Here is a 12,922-nt window from a genome sequence, read left to right as displayed (position 1 = left end):
GTATTTTAAGAACCAGCCCCAGGCCAAACCAGCCAGCAGGGTAATGCCACAGTCGGGGGACACTTATTATATAAGGTCCCGCCGCCAAAGCATTAACCCTACCGACCAGTCAGCCTGGCCAGTGGACTTAAACTTCCGTCATGTACCACAGTAAGAAACTTTATTCATGAGCTATTTTGTGTAATATCTTCTAGGGGTACCCTTTTCCACCCAGGGTAACCCTACGCTGTGCGCCTAAGATGGCTGCCTCACCTGGTACCTTGTTAGGGTAGAGTACACAACTTGTGGAAGTTATTATCCAAAATACCTGCACACTTTCTCCTGTTGGAGAAAGTGTGCTATATAAATAAAATTACTTGCCTAAAAAAAAAGATTATATTTCCTATATAAGGTAAACATTACAGGTCATTACGATGAATAAAAATGTTTGATTGGCAATTACATCTATTTTAAAAAATTCACTTGCCACACAAAGGGTTAAGTTTAATTTTAAAAAAATAATCATAAAAAAGTATAATATACAGTAGGCAGCTATAAAACAAACTAATATTTGCATATGTATGGAAATAAATTAAATTGTAGAATACATATGTACATTCCACATCAGCCAATCAGAAGTGGCTAGCTAGGGCTAGCAAACAACTACTTTATCATCAGCAGCTTTTATGTGCATCAGCTTTCAATACTCACAATTTATCCAGCAACATACAGGCAGTTTTATCACAGCTTGCAGTTACAGAAACACGCTCTCGTTGTCATTTCCAGTCTGGGCCCAGTGCCCCCCCCCCTTCCTCACTTGACGTACCATAACCCAGCTCCTGCTCCCCCAACTCCTCTTCTTCTGAGCTGCAGCCCGGAGGACCCGGCGCGCAGACTTCTTCAACGCAGGATGCTGGCAGCCAATTAAAATGCAGTATGGGCTGATGAGCCAATCAGAGCTTGTGTACCGGCAGCTGCTCTGATTGGCTGCCAGTACACGAGCTCTGATTGGCTCAAAAACTGGCTGCCGGTATCCTGGGTTGAAGAAGCCTGCGCTCTGGGACCTGCTTTGTTCAGCGCACTGAGTTCACACAGTGGAGGCAGTCGGGGGGGGGGGGGGGGGTTGCGGTGGGCAAAATGAGCTGCCTGGCCCCTACAGAGGCCAGGGTCTGGGACAACTGTACCCACAGCACCCCCCTATTGGCGGCCCTGCTAGGTCTAAGCTTGCACTCCCCAGCATAATGATGCACAATTACCAAATGTTAGCATACATTATTTTGGGAAAGTATGTGTAGTACAAATATACTAAGCAAAATGGGCATACAGACAACTAAACATAAGCCTCAACTTGTAAAAGACAAACAGACAGGATTCAGTCAATAATGACAAATGATTACATGTGAAACTTTATTCAGTAATATATATTTTTTAGAACGTTAGTTCAATTTTAAATTTATTACTATAAATAGAAAAAAAAAAACATTTTGCAATCCACATTGGTGTTCCCTGGTGTCCTGGGGTGTCAATTAGAAGAAATTTCCCTGTGATGAAAAAAGGGAATATATATATCTCAGTACACAGGATTAATAAAGAGTCCCCTGGCGGCAGGCCCACAAGTGGTTTCTTGAGTTAATCCAGAGATTCCTTTAACTTTTATGCTTTGTAACGTGTCTTGTCTACAGGCAAACTCACCAAACCACTTTGGATATGCTCTTATAAACAGTAAACAATATACTGTATTAACTCCCATCAAAAAAGGATTAGATTAGTTGCATAATTTACACAAATCTTCATTATAGCTAATCAATTTTTTTTTTTTCATACAAAAAAAATTCCAAAGGCCTATGTATTAATTGTATAACTTCCAGCCGGACTGTGTACAGGATGAACAGCCAGATCAGATCTAGCAAATCTGGGGCCTCTTAACATGGGGCATAATTCTTTGATGGACACAATGTTGGTTTTGTACGCAGTAGAGTGATGTTTTTTTCGCACTGCACATGCTGCAATGCTTTCAAGAAAGTTGCATTGAGGATATATTTGCAAAGTGATTGGCAGGCACATTTGTGGGCAGTAATGGGGGAATAAGAAAATGCAGGCATTTGGTGACCATTGTAACTGCACCCCTACTTCCCCTAACTGTGTTAAGCAGTCGTGTGTCAACTGATGGTATGTCTTTGTACCAAGCAGCATTTCAGAGACACCACCAGCGGTTGTGACTTTTGCATATTTTCTCACAGTTGGTGTGTACAAATACAGTTCAGTTAGATTATTATGTGGGCAACTCAGTAATATTGCTTGATAAAAGTGATAATTACCCAATATCAATTTTGTGTGTGGCCAATGCTAATTCATTAATTTTAGATACATATTACTCACTTTTAACCGCTTGACTGGGCTTTCCCTGACACCTTCCTGGGCCTTCCTGCTTATTTCCAGGGTGTTTAAAGAGGAAATATATTTTTCTGCCTGTCTGCCCACCCCAGCAGTGATGTATTGGTCTCTGGCCACCACCATTACCAATGATTTGGCCAAGGGAAGGGCAATTAATTAAAAATTAAGTGCAAAGAGATGAGCTGTAGTTCACTTCTCAGTACCATGCAGTGATATCTGCTCTCTGCATGAGCCTAATGACAAGTTCTCCCATGTGACCCACTGCTGGACTCTGCATTAATCGTGCAGGTGAGATCTATGGCGACTTGTTAATGCTCAAGGGGAAAAATATGATTGTTAATGTTCATCAGGATATATTACCACTAGGGGGTGGCGTGGTGGTTCTATTACCCTGGGAGTTTATTGCTATTGCAGAGGGTAATACTTCAATGGCTACATATTGGCACTGGGGTGGGGGCACCACTGGGAGATGTATTACTATTGGGGAAGGTGTATGCAGATGGAGGGGTCAGGCACTAATATGGGGGTATATGAACACTGTTGGGCTTATTTACTAAGATGGGGGTTCTACTGAAGATGGGATGTTGCTCATAGCAATCAATCAAATTCTACTTATTTATTTAGCACATATTAGAAGATATTAGATAGAATCTGGTTGGTTGCCCATAGCATCATCCCATCTTCAATAGAACTCTCATCTTAGTAAATAAACCCTTGTGGGTTTTTCGACACCTCCTATAATTTTTTTCCCATTAAAATATTTTACATTTCTGAACAATTTATTTTTTTAATTGTGAGCCAGGATAAGTGGTTGATATACACAGTTTCATTTTGTTATTTCATTATGATAATTACCTGTATTCAGAAGCCCAACTTACCCATTGAATGTCCTTGTTGGAGCCACCAGCACTCACTTGCGACTCTAATAGTGCGTCATCATCGAGGTAAGAAGCTCTGCTCATTCGCGGCTTTGAAGATAATATAATAAATGAAGGCGCTGTCCTATCAACATGAATGCCTCTTCTGCTGAAATATGCTTGCAGTGCACTTAAAAACTGCAAAGAAAAAGGAATTGTTTAGTTTAATTGGTATTTGCCAAGGTTCTAAGTTCCAGCTAAGGTAAAAGACATCTTCTACCTTGGAGTTGTGTTTCAGCACTTTACCAAGAATTTTTGTGGTTCTCTCCTAGATATTAAAAAAAAATACATGATCATGTTGGGGTTCAGGTTCCACTTAAGGTCCAAAAGCTGGGCATCGCAAATGCCCAACACAGTGTTGTGAAGGGCAACCTTCAGAAATTGTTGCCAACTATTATATTCCACTGTGAGGAAGGACCAGGTACAGTATATCCACCATCCCTTGCTGTACTTTAATGATGGTAAAGATTATGCACTCAGGGCTATTATGGTGGTGCTCATATCTCAGTCCAAGTAGTCCATTGGTGACCGGAACACAAGGGGTCTTATTCTAGTTCACTCTTTCTGACAAAATCCTTCTTAGATGGACAAAACCATGTGCACTGCAGGTGGGGCAGATGTTACTTGTGCAGATATAATTAGATTTGGGTGGGGTTTTACTTCAATGTGAGATCTATATTGCAGTGTAAAAATAAAGCAGCCAGTATTTACCCTGCACAGAAACAAAATAACTCACCCAAATCTAATTCTCTCTGCACAAGTTACATCTGACCCCCTGCAGTGCACATGGTTTTGTCCATCTAATAGTGTGTACACACGGTTCGATATGGCTTCCGATGTTGACGATATCGTCAACATCGGAAGCCATATCGCATACATATCGCATACTGATTGTATGCATTGTAAGGGCTTCCTAGCCCGATGCGCGCTCCCGTTTAAGGAGAGATCGGAGGGGAGATAGAGTGGGCAGCACACTCTATCTAGCACAAATCGCAAGCATATCGCATGCATCGTATGTGCCTTGCAATATGCTTAAGATGCGATGTGCTATACGATTTCCAGGGCCCTGTCAGTTATCCTGTTGTTAAGTCAAAATCGCTTAGTCAAAATCTTAAGCAAATCTTAAGGCACATAGGAAATCAAATAGGAAATCGCATAGCAAATTGTATGGTAAAAAGTCAAAATCTTAAGCATATCTTAAGGCATATCTTAAGGAGTAGAGAAAAAAAAAAAAAAAGGGAAAAGTAAAAATCGGACAAAACATCGAATCGTACATCGGATCGCACAGAACATCGAACTGTGTGTACACACTCTCAGAAGGATTTTTGTCAGAAAGAGTGAACTAAAATAAGGCCCTAGGTGTGTAGCCTTACCTTCATAACTTCATACCACAGATTATGTGTGTCAAGGAGATTTTAACTGCTCAAATAATATCTCACTGTACATGACTAGTCTAGAACCCAACCTGGAGAAATAAAGCAAAAAAAAACTAGTGCTTTATTCAGCGGTGCACGTAGTGCTGATGTTTGTGCAGTACAGCGCTTACAGATGAAGCCACACTCATCATTCCCATTTTGCACACCAAATTTGCACCTGCGTTGCGGAATCGTCACGCTGCTATATTGTTATTCAATGTGTTTCTAGGAGCTGCACGAGCGAATTAGACACATGCGCATGGCGACAGATCATGCTATTCACCACAGGAGTCGTGTGTGCCAATTGGTGTGGAAACGATGACCGTATCTACAACTGTATTTGATACTGTACATGCTTCATTAAATTAGTTTGGAATCCCTATGTGTATATTTACTATGACATGAGATGGCTATCCATGGACGTTTCCGGGTAGAGACTGGGAAGTGATCTAAAGTGATCATGAAAGATGGGTGTCATGGGCATGTTATGGTGTTATGGGATTGTTTGGTATGCAACTGTGATCTCTTTTGCAGCACTGTGACCATTGTTAATGGCGATTAAATATGACCAAAGAAACAATAAGTGAAAAGCGTAGGTTACGTATTATGTCCGTAACCAGCGTACCCTTTATACCTAGCTACGTGCGTACAAAACGTAGCGCAGCGTAGCGTACCTTTATTGTGTATTGTACACCAAAGAACCAGTACTATATTAAGAGATCCTTTCGCAGTACTCTGACTCTAATCTGCGAATATACCTTTAAGGACAGTGTCCGTAATATACCTTATCGCTATGCGAATAAACAGACACAACCACAGTATAGAAGTAAGGAGATAGGAACTCCGTAAAAAAGATGTATTTAAGTCCCTAACGGACAACAGGGGGTTACAGGAATAGAAAATACAGGTATAACAAGTGATACAAAAGTCTAACAATGAGCATAATAAACAGGCTCTACTAGGGGGAGAAAATACAGATACAGGATACAATCAGCCAACAATACAATGAAAATAAGTACCGTGAATGCAACCGTTTACCGTCCCATCAAATATGCGCAGCGCTGTCCGGTCGGAGCTCGCTATCGTTCAGGGTTGAACTATAGCCCGGTCGATGGTCAGGGAAAAGAAGATGTGCCGAAGTGACCAAGGCCGCCCTGGGTCACCTATCTTATAGGGTCAGAAGGGGGAGGTCAAAGGCCATTCCTATTGGTCAGAGATCGTATGTCAGGTCCTCTGTGATTGGGGGTAAAATGATGCACCTGGTTTGAATAGGTGCAGGGGAGTGGACTTTGGAGTTCTTTGTTTGTTGGTATCGTCGTCAGGGGTTGTAAATAGCTGTAAGAACCCGTTACATCTGGATTCCTTTGTTATACCTTTTTCAACAGAAACTGTCCTGGGAATATGGATTATGTCCATAACTATCGGGCCGTGTGTATTGCGAAATATTCGCAATGACCGGAATACTGCGCATAAGGAACGGAACGGTACTAAACACTATACAGACAGATGTATGCAATGCTAACTAAGCTATGTGTGGCGTTCTAAACCTTTAACTATATTTTATTTAGTGTCAGTATGTTCTTATGAATTTATGTGTAATGGTATGTCTACTCTTCTGGTCCACTTTGTCACACAGACTCGGGTATGGAAACTTTATTTGCGCAACTCTGTGAACCAAAATGGCGGCCATACTATCGTAAAATGGCGTGTATGCAACTCGACTTCAACAGTCCACCCTTTAACAGTAAATATAAAACTGTTACAATACAAAACATTTTAAACAACAATACAGAAATTCATAATCCTAACAGAGAAATTATTATCGAACAATCTACTCAGGGTGACGAAGGATAATGTACAATTTTTGGGATAAAAATAAAAACAAGGGAGGTTACAACATATACACGTTCACAAATATGGTTTCTTTAAAGGGAGGTGGTTTCGATTCTAGGGTCATATACCAAACCCTGGTCTTCCTCTGCATCTCTCGTTCTTACACTCATGATTTCTGTACGTTTTGTCTTTCCCCGGGTCACCACCTTTAAACATTTGAACAGTAGCACAAAGACTATGATGGCACCACCGATACAGAGAAGGAGTTTTCCTATGTTAGCTATGATTCCTTGCGCCCATTCTCCTAAACCGGAGAACCAGTGCATGGGATTCAACCAGGAGGTCCATTCGCTGACTTTGTTACCTATTTCTGCCAGGCTGATATTGTGTTCCCTTCTAAATTCCCATTTAAGCTGAAGAATCTCATCCATCCGATGATCGAGGATTTCTTCTGGGTCTTCAGTATTGTTGGTGATGTATGTACAACATTTCACCCCAAACTGTGTAGAGAGGGTGACACAATATCCTCCTGTCATAGCTGTCAGATAGTTCAACACCATCCGATGTTGGACTAGCTCTCTTTTATACGCTTGTAACTCTTTCCCAGTGTATCTAAAGGTGTCATCATAAATCTCAGTGATGTTATCTACCAAGCTGGCCAATGCTTGGATATACTTAAAATTTATGACTCCTCTGGCGGTATGGGTGATATCTAATGCGATGAGGAGTTGGATACCGAACGACTCGTGTATCATTTCCGAAGCTAGGGGTTCTTTCTTGATTGTTAAATCCCTTTTATGCATTTGATCATAATGGGTATGAGTGTAAGGAGGAGGTACACTTTTGTGTATGCTTACTATTTCATCATGTGTAAGGGTCATCACTTCAGGTAACACTCTACCTAAATAACAAATTCCAACGTAGTTCATGGAGAGCCATTTGTACGCCCTTCTACCACAAATATAATAAACGTCGTCAGGGAGGAAATAAGGGACAGAGTATTTCATGATTTTATCACACATTATCCATAAGAACATTCCTGTCCCCTGCTCCCTGACTTGTTCCTCACAGGTTTCTGGCTGTAGGGTCATATTACAGTAGCCGGCTGATACTCTGCCGGCCATCATTTTACTTTTCTTCACCGTGTAGACATATTTATAGTGTCTCCCACTGGTTCGGATCTTTAACAATAATTCCTTATCAATGGGCTCTCCATCTGGACGCTGGGAGTAAGTTATTGTCTGGTTGTGCCATGTCACTTCCCAAGTACCAATCGTTCTGGAACTCGAGAAGTTCATACATACCAGGGACTTATCCACTTGGTATGGGTGTAATCTAAGACTAGGGGACCTGGTATACAGGTATCTCTTATCCAGTGGTCTCCCTTTATTTAATACGCTTATCTCTGAAATATTAAGCGGGTATGGGACTAGGCCTACACTACTCCTTTTATGTAGCACTTGTGAACACACCCAGCATTCTGTTTGGTTTAAGACCTTACCCACTAGTGAGTGGTAATCACTCAAGGGATGTCGGCCTGTAGTTGCTTTACTTGTCGACTGACATCGCTGGATGCATTCTTCTTCCATTTTCGGTTGACAGTATCTACAGACACAGTACTCTCCAGACAATAACCCATCACATAGCCCTTGAACTACGTTTTCCTTATACCTTTTACCTTCTCCTGTTATGGGTAAAGTATCAAGCTGATTTAGGGATTCTACTTCACCCATATCTGGGTCCATTATTACACTGTCAGAACTCCGCTCCGATCGCTCTAGAATGTGGCAGCCACCGAGTATCCTTGAATGAGGAAGAGGAAACAGGAAGAAAACAAAGAAATAGATGTACAACTGTGAACCTGTTGCTTGGAGTCCTTCCATCATCTCTACCAGGATACTTTTATTTGCTCTGCTCTTGGACCTTTTCTCGCTCAGGTTGCTCGACCTTGGCTGCCTTTCAGTCTTCCCGGAACAATGCTTCTAGCGACACTTCTTCTCTTTCGCTCTCTGCACTCGGGAACTCTGGGTTACTGGCTTTCTTGCAGTGGGACGAATGTATCCAAGTCTCTCTCTCTGCGACTTTAATTGATGTAGTGCTGGTCAACAAAACTTGGTACGGTCCTTCCCAACGGTCTATCAAACAACCTGAGCGTAAAAAATTTCGGATCATAACAAAGTCTCCTGGTTTAAGATTATGACAATTCTCGGTAGGCATATCAGATGTTAATAAATTCAGCTCCTTTTGTTGTTTCCTTAGCTGTTTGTTTAGCTTTAGGATATACTGTACAGTTAGCTCATTGTTACATTTGAGATCATCCTGTGGGTCTATCATGACGTGTGGCTGCCGACCAAACAATATCTCGAAGGGGGACAAGTTGAGCGGAGCCCTGGGAGTGGTCCTAATGCTATACAGCACAATAGGCAATGCCTCTGGCCATAACAACCCTGTTTCAGCCATAACTTTACCCAATTTGTTCTTAATAGTACCGCTCGCCTGGGGACGATATGGAGTATGAAGTTTACTATTAATCCCCAGGAGTTTACACATGATTTGGAAGACCTCTCCTGTGAAATGAGTGCCTCTGTCACTCTCAATGACCTTTGGGATACCATATCTACAGACAAACTCTTGACATATTTTCTTTGCTGTAAAGGTAGCAGTGTTGGAGGCAGCGGGGAAAGCCTCCACCCAGCTGGAAAACATGTCAACACATACTAATACATATTTCAAATTTCTACAGGGTGGTAACTGTATGAAGTCGATTTGTATTACCTGGAAAGGGCCTTCTGTAGGAGGGATGTGGGATGGCTCTGTTGGGATGGCTTTTCCAATGTTCTTCCTCAAACAGGTGAGGCATGACATTGCCACTCTCCCTGCTTGAGAAGCGAACCCTGGTGCACACCAGTAGGCCTTTACCAGCTTGCACATACCTTCCTTCCCAAGATGTGTCAGCCCATGGGCCGCCTCGGCTAGGCTAGGAAGGTATGCCCTGGGGGCCACTGGTTTCCCGTGTCCATCTCTCCAAAGTCCGGTGGACTCTTGGCCACATCCCTTCGACTTCCATATTGCTCTTTCCTGTGGGGAACACAAATTCTGCATGTCTATCAGTTTGGATGTGGATACCATGTTCAGTGTACAGAGGTTTGTAGGATGGGTGGAAATATTTACAGGGCATGCGGCCCTTTTCGCTGCCTCATCAGCGCGGCTGTTACCAAGGGACACCGGGTCCTTCTCTGATGTGTGAGCTTTGCACTTGATAACAGCCACTCTGTCTGGAAGCTGGATAGCTCCCAGAAGTCTTCTAATGTATGTCGCATGCGCCACTGGTGTGCCAGCCGCCGTCATGAAATTTCGGAGGCGCCATAGGGCTCCAAAATCATGTACTACTCCGAAAGCATATCTGGAGTCGGTATATATGTTAACTGATTTTCCCTTGGCCAGTTCACATGCTCTGGTCAGTGCCACCAGTTCTGCTACTTGTGCTGAGTGAGGTGGTCCCAAGGGTTCAGCTTCCACAATACCTTCTCCATCTACTACCGCGTAGCCTGTGCACAGCTCTCCCGTTTCCGTCTGTCTATGACAGCTACCATCAGTGAATAAGGTTATGTCTACCTCACTTAATGGGCTGTCGCTTATGTCAGGACGTGCTGTAAAGGTCTGATTCAGGTAGGTCATGCAATCATGCTTGTCCTCACCCTCACTAAACTCTGCTTTACCATATTCAGCAACATTCCCATCACCCTCCACCCTTTGTGCCTTGGAGGGCACATGAGGAAGGAATGTGGCTGGGTTTAGTGTGTTGCATCTTTTGATGGTAATATTTACTGGGGCCATCAGCGCCAGTTCCCACTTGGTGAACCGTGCTGAGGACACATGACGTGTTTGGGCAGAATTTAGGAGGGCAGAGACAGCATGGGGAGCATGAACAGTTAAATCGTGTCCCAACACCACATCCTCACTCTTGTTTACTAGTTGTGCTATTGCGGCCACACTTCGTAAGCAAGTTGGGAGTAAGCGTGCTACTGTGTCCAGCTGGCCACTGTAGTACGCTACTGGTCGGTTGGCATCACCATGTTTTTGTACAAGTACTCCTGCCGCACACCCAGCTGATTCAGTTCCGTACAGTTCAAAGGGTTTCCCATAATCTGGCATTCCCAATGCTGGGGCCTTTGTTAGGCTCACCTTTAGTTCCTCGAAAGCCAGCTCAGATTCCTCAGTGTGAGAGACCCGGTCTGGCTTAGTTGAGGAAACCATCTCTTGTAGTGGTAATGCCAGAATAGAGAATCCTGGGATCCAATTGCGACAGTATCCACACATGCCTAGGAACGTACGGATCTGGTGCTGGGTCTGTGGCAGTGCCATGTTTCGAATCGCTTGGATTCGGTCGTCGGTGAGGTGTCTCAGCCCTTGGGTAAGGCAGTGGCCCAGATACTTAACCCTGGTCTGGCATAATTGTAGCTTATCCTTTGATACTTTATGTCCTGTCTCTGAGAGATGCATCAGCAGCTGTCTAGTGTCATCCACTGATGACTCCAGTGACTCAGAACACAACAATAAGTCATCGACATATTGTATAAGTATCGAACCACTCATGGGTTGAAAGGATTGCAAACAATCATGCAAGGCCTGGGAGAAGATGCTGGGGCTGTCTATGAATCCCTGGGGGAGTCGTGTCCAGGTATACTGTACTCCTCTGTAGGTAAAGGCGAACAGATACTGGCTGTCAGGGTGCAAAGGGACAGAAAAACGCAGAACACAAGTCAATGACTGTGAAATGAGTACAGTGAGGTGGTATTTGCATTAGGATGACAGCTGGGTTTGGCACTACGGGGAATTGGCTCTCAACTACTTTGTTTACCCCTCTTAAATCCTGCACTAGTCTGTAGCCCCTCCCCCCACTCTTTTTCACAGGAAAGATGGGACTATTGGCCGTGCTGGAAGTTCTAACTAGGATTTCCTGTTGGAGCAATCGCTGGATCACAGGGTATACTCCTAGCTCAACTTCAGGTTTTAAAGGGTATTGCGGTATTTTTGAGGCTATCCTGCTTTCTTTTAAACGGATCTCTACTGGAGCTACATTTGCCATCAGCCCAGCATCCTGTCCATCTTTAGTCCAAAGGGAACTCGGTATTTGTGCTGTAATTTCAGCTACCCTAGATGGATTTGACTCTATAACAGTGGAATACAACATTAGCCTCTGAGGACTGTCCAGCATATCTTGCACTTCTTGTGTAAGATTTCTAGGAGTGTCCAGGAATACCCCATCGGGGGTGCAATAGATGACACATCCCATTTTACATAGTAAATCTCTACCCAGGAGGTTAGTCGGGGCCGCTGCAGCCAACAGAAAAGAGTGTTTGGTATGCAGAGGCCCGATTGTAACCTCTGCTGGTTTCGTCAGTGGGTAATGTTGTATTTTTCCTGTTACCCCAATTGCTGCTACTGATTGGTCGGTGAAACCCAAGTGAAGAGGAGTGTTGAGAACAGATCTGGCCGCCCCTGTATCAACCAAGAAGGTTTGCCTTACTCCAGCTATATCAACTTTCACCTGAGGTTCCTCTCTAAGGTGTTGTGTTAGTCTAACTGGCTGTAGGATACAGGTATGACCTGTTTCCTATTGTCTTACCTGGGTTGCCCTTAGTACAGTGTCAGCCATCAAATGGGGAGGAGGCATGTTGCGTGACCTGTCTGTCTCCTCCCATTGTCTAGGGGCTGGGTATCTCCGTGTCTCACCTTGGTGAGATTCCCATTCTCGCCTATGTGTTTTGTAACTCCTGGGGTTTCCTGACACATTGTGCTGAGTAGTGTCCTTCCCTATTGCAGTTGTAGCAAATAATTTGCTTTATACCTGTGTCCCTGGTGTTTCGTTGGTATGCAGCTTTATTTGGGGCATTTGTAAGAGCTTGGATGCTAACCATCATCAGTTTATCAGTTTGCAGTTCTCTGTGCTTCTTAATGTTACGGTCGTGGTCCACAGCAGATTCCCGTAGGGCATCCACTGTCATTCCACGCCAATTTGGGAAAGAGGTTTGGACTCTGGCTCTCAGGTTGTCTTTAAGCCCTTCCACCAGCACAGAGACAATCATCTCCCTCAGGTGGGGGTCGTCCTTAGGCTCGGAGACACCAGTGTATTTTGATACCGCCAGCAAGGCCTTAGCGAAATAATCAGCAGCCGATTCACCATCCTTTTGTTTGATGGTGAAAATTTTGCTATATTCCACTGCCGCAGGAAAATATACTCCCAATTGTAAGTTAATTAGACGTATATTTTCCTGGTTGATCTCATCATTTATCTCCTTGTCCACTTTCAATCCACTATCCTGAATGAATTTCGGGATGTCTATGTGAGTAGGGAGACAGGCCCTCAACATGATTCTCCAA

The 12,922-nt window shown here is 43.5% G+C and overlaps 1 long non-coding RNA gene across 1 annotated transcript in view; it reads right to left on the bottom strand.

Moving 5' to 3' along the window:
* Positions 1-1,102: 1,102 nt before the first annotated feature.
* Positions 1,103-12,922, bottom strand: part of LOC146007104 (uncharacterized) — a 31,911-nt gene continuing 20,091 nt past the window's right edge. Inside the window, exons 3-4 of the long non-coding RNA XR_014444236.1 lie at positions 3,252-3,428; positions 1,103-1,520 (exon numbers count right to left, since the gene is read on the bottom strand). This is a non-coding gene — a long non-coding RNA (uncharacterized LOC146007104). The remainder of the gene's footprint in view (positions 1,521-3,251; positions 3,429-12,922) is intronic.

Source organism: Crinia signifera, chromosome 6 (assembly GCF_055691185.1).
Source record: "Crinia signifera chromosome 6, ASM5569118v1, whole genome shotgun sequence".
Taxonomy (NCBI): Eukaryota; Metazoa; Chordata; class Amphibia; order Anura; family Myobatrachidae; genus Crinia; species Crinia signifera.
The sequence above is the reverse complement of the archived record's forward strand: the minus strand, read 5'-3'. Positions and strand labels throughout refer to the sequence as shown.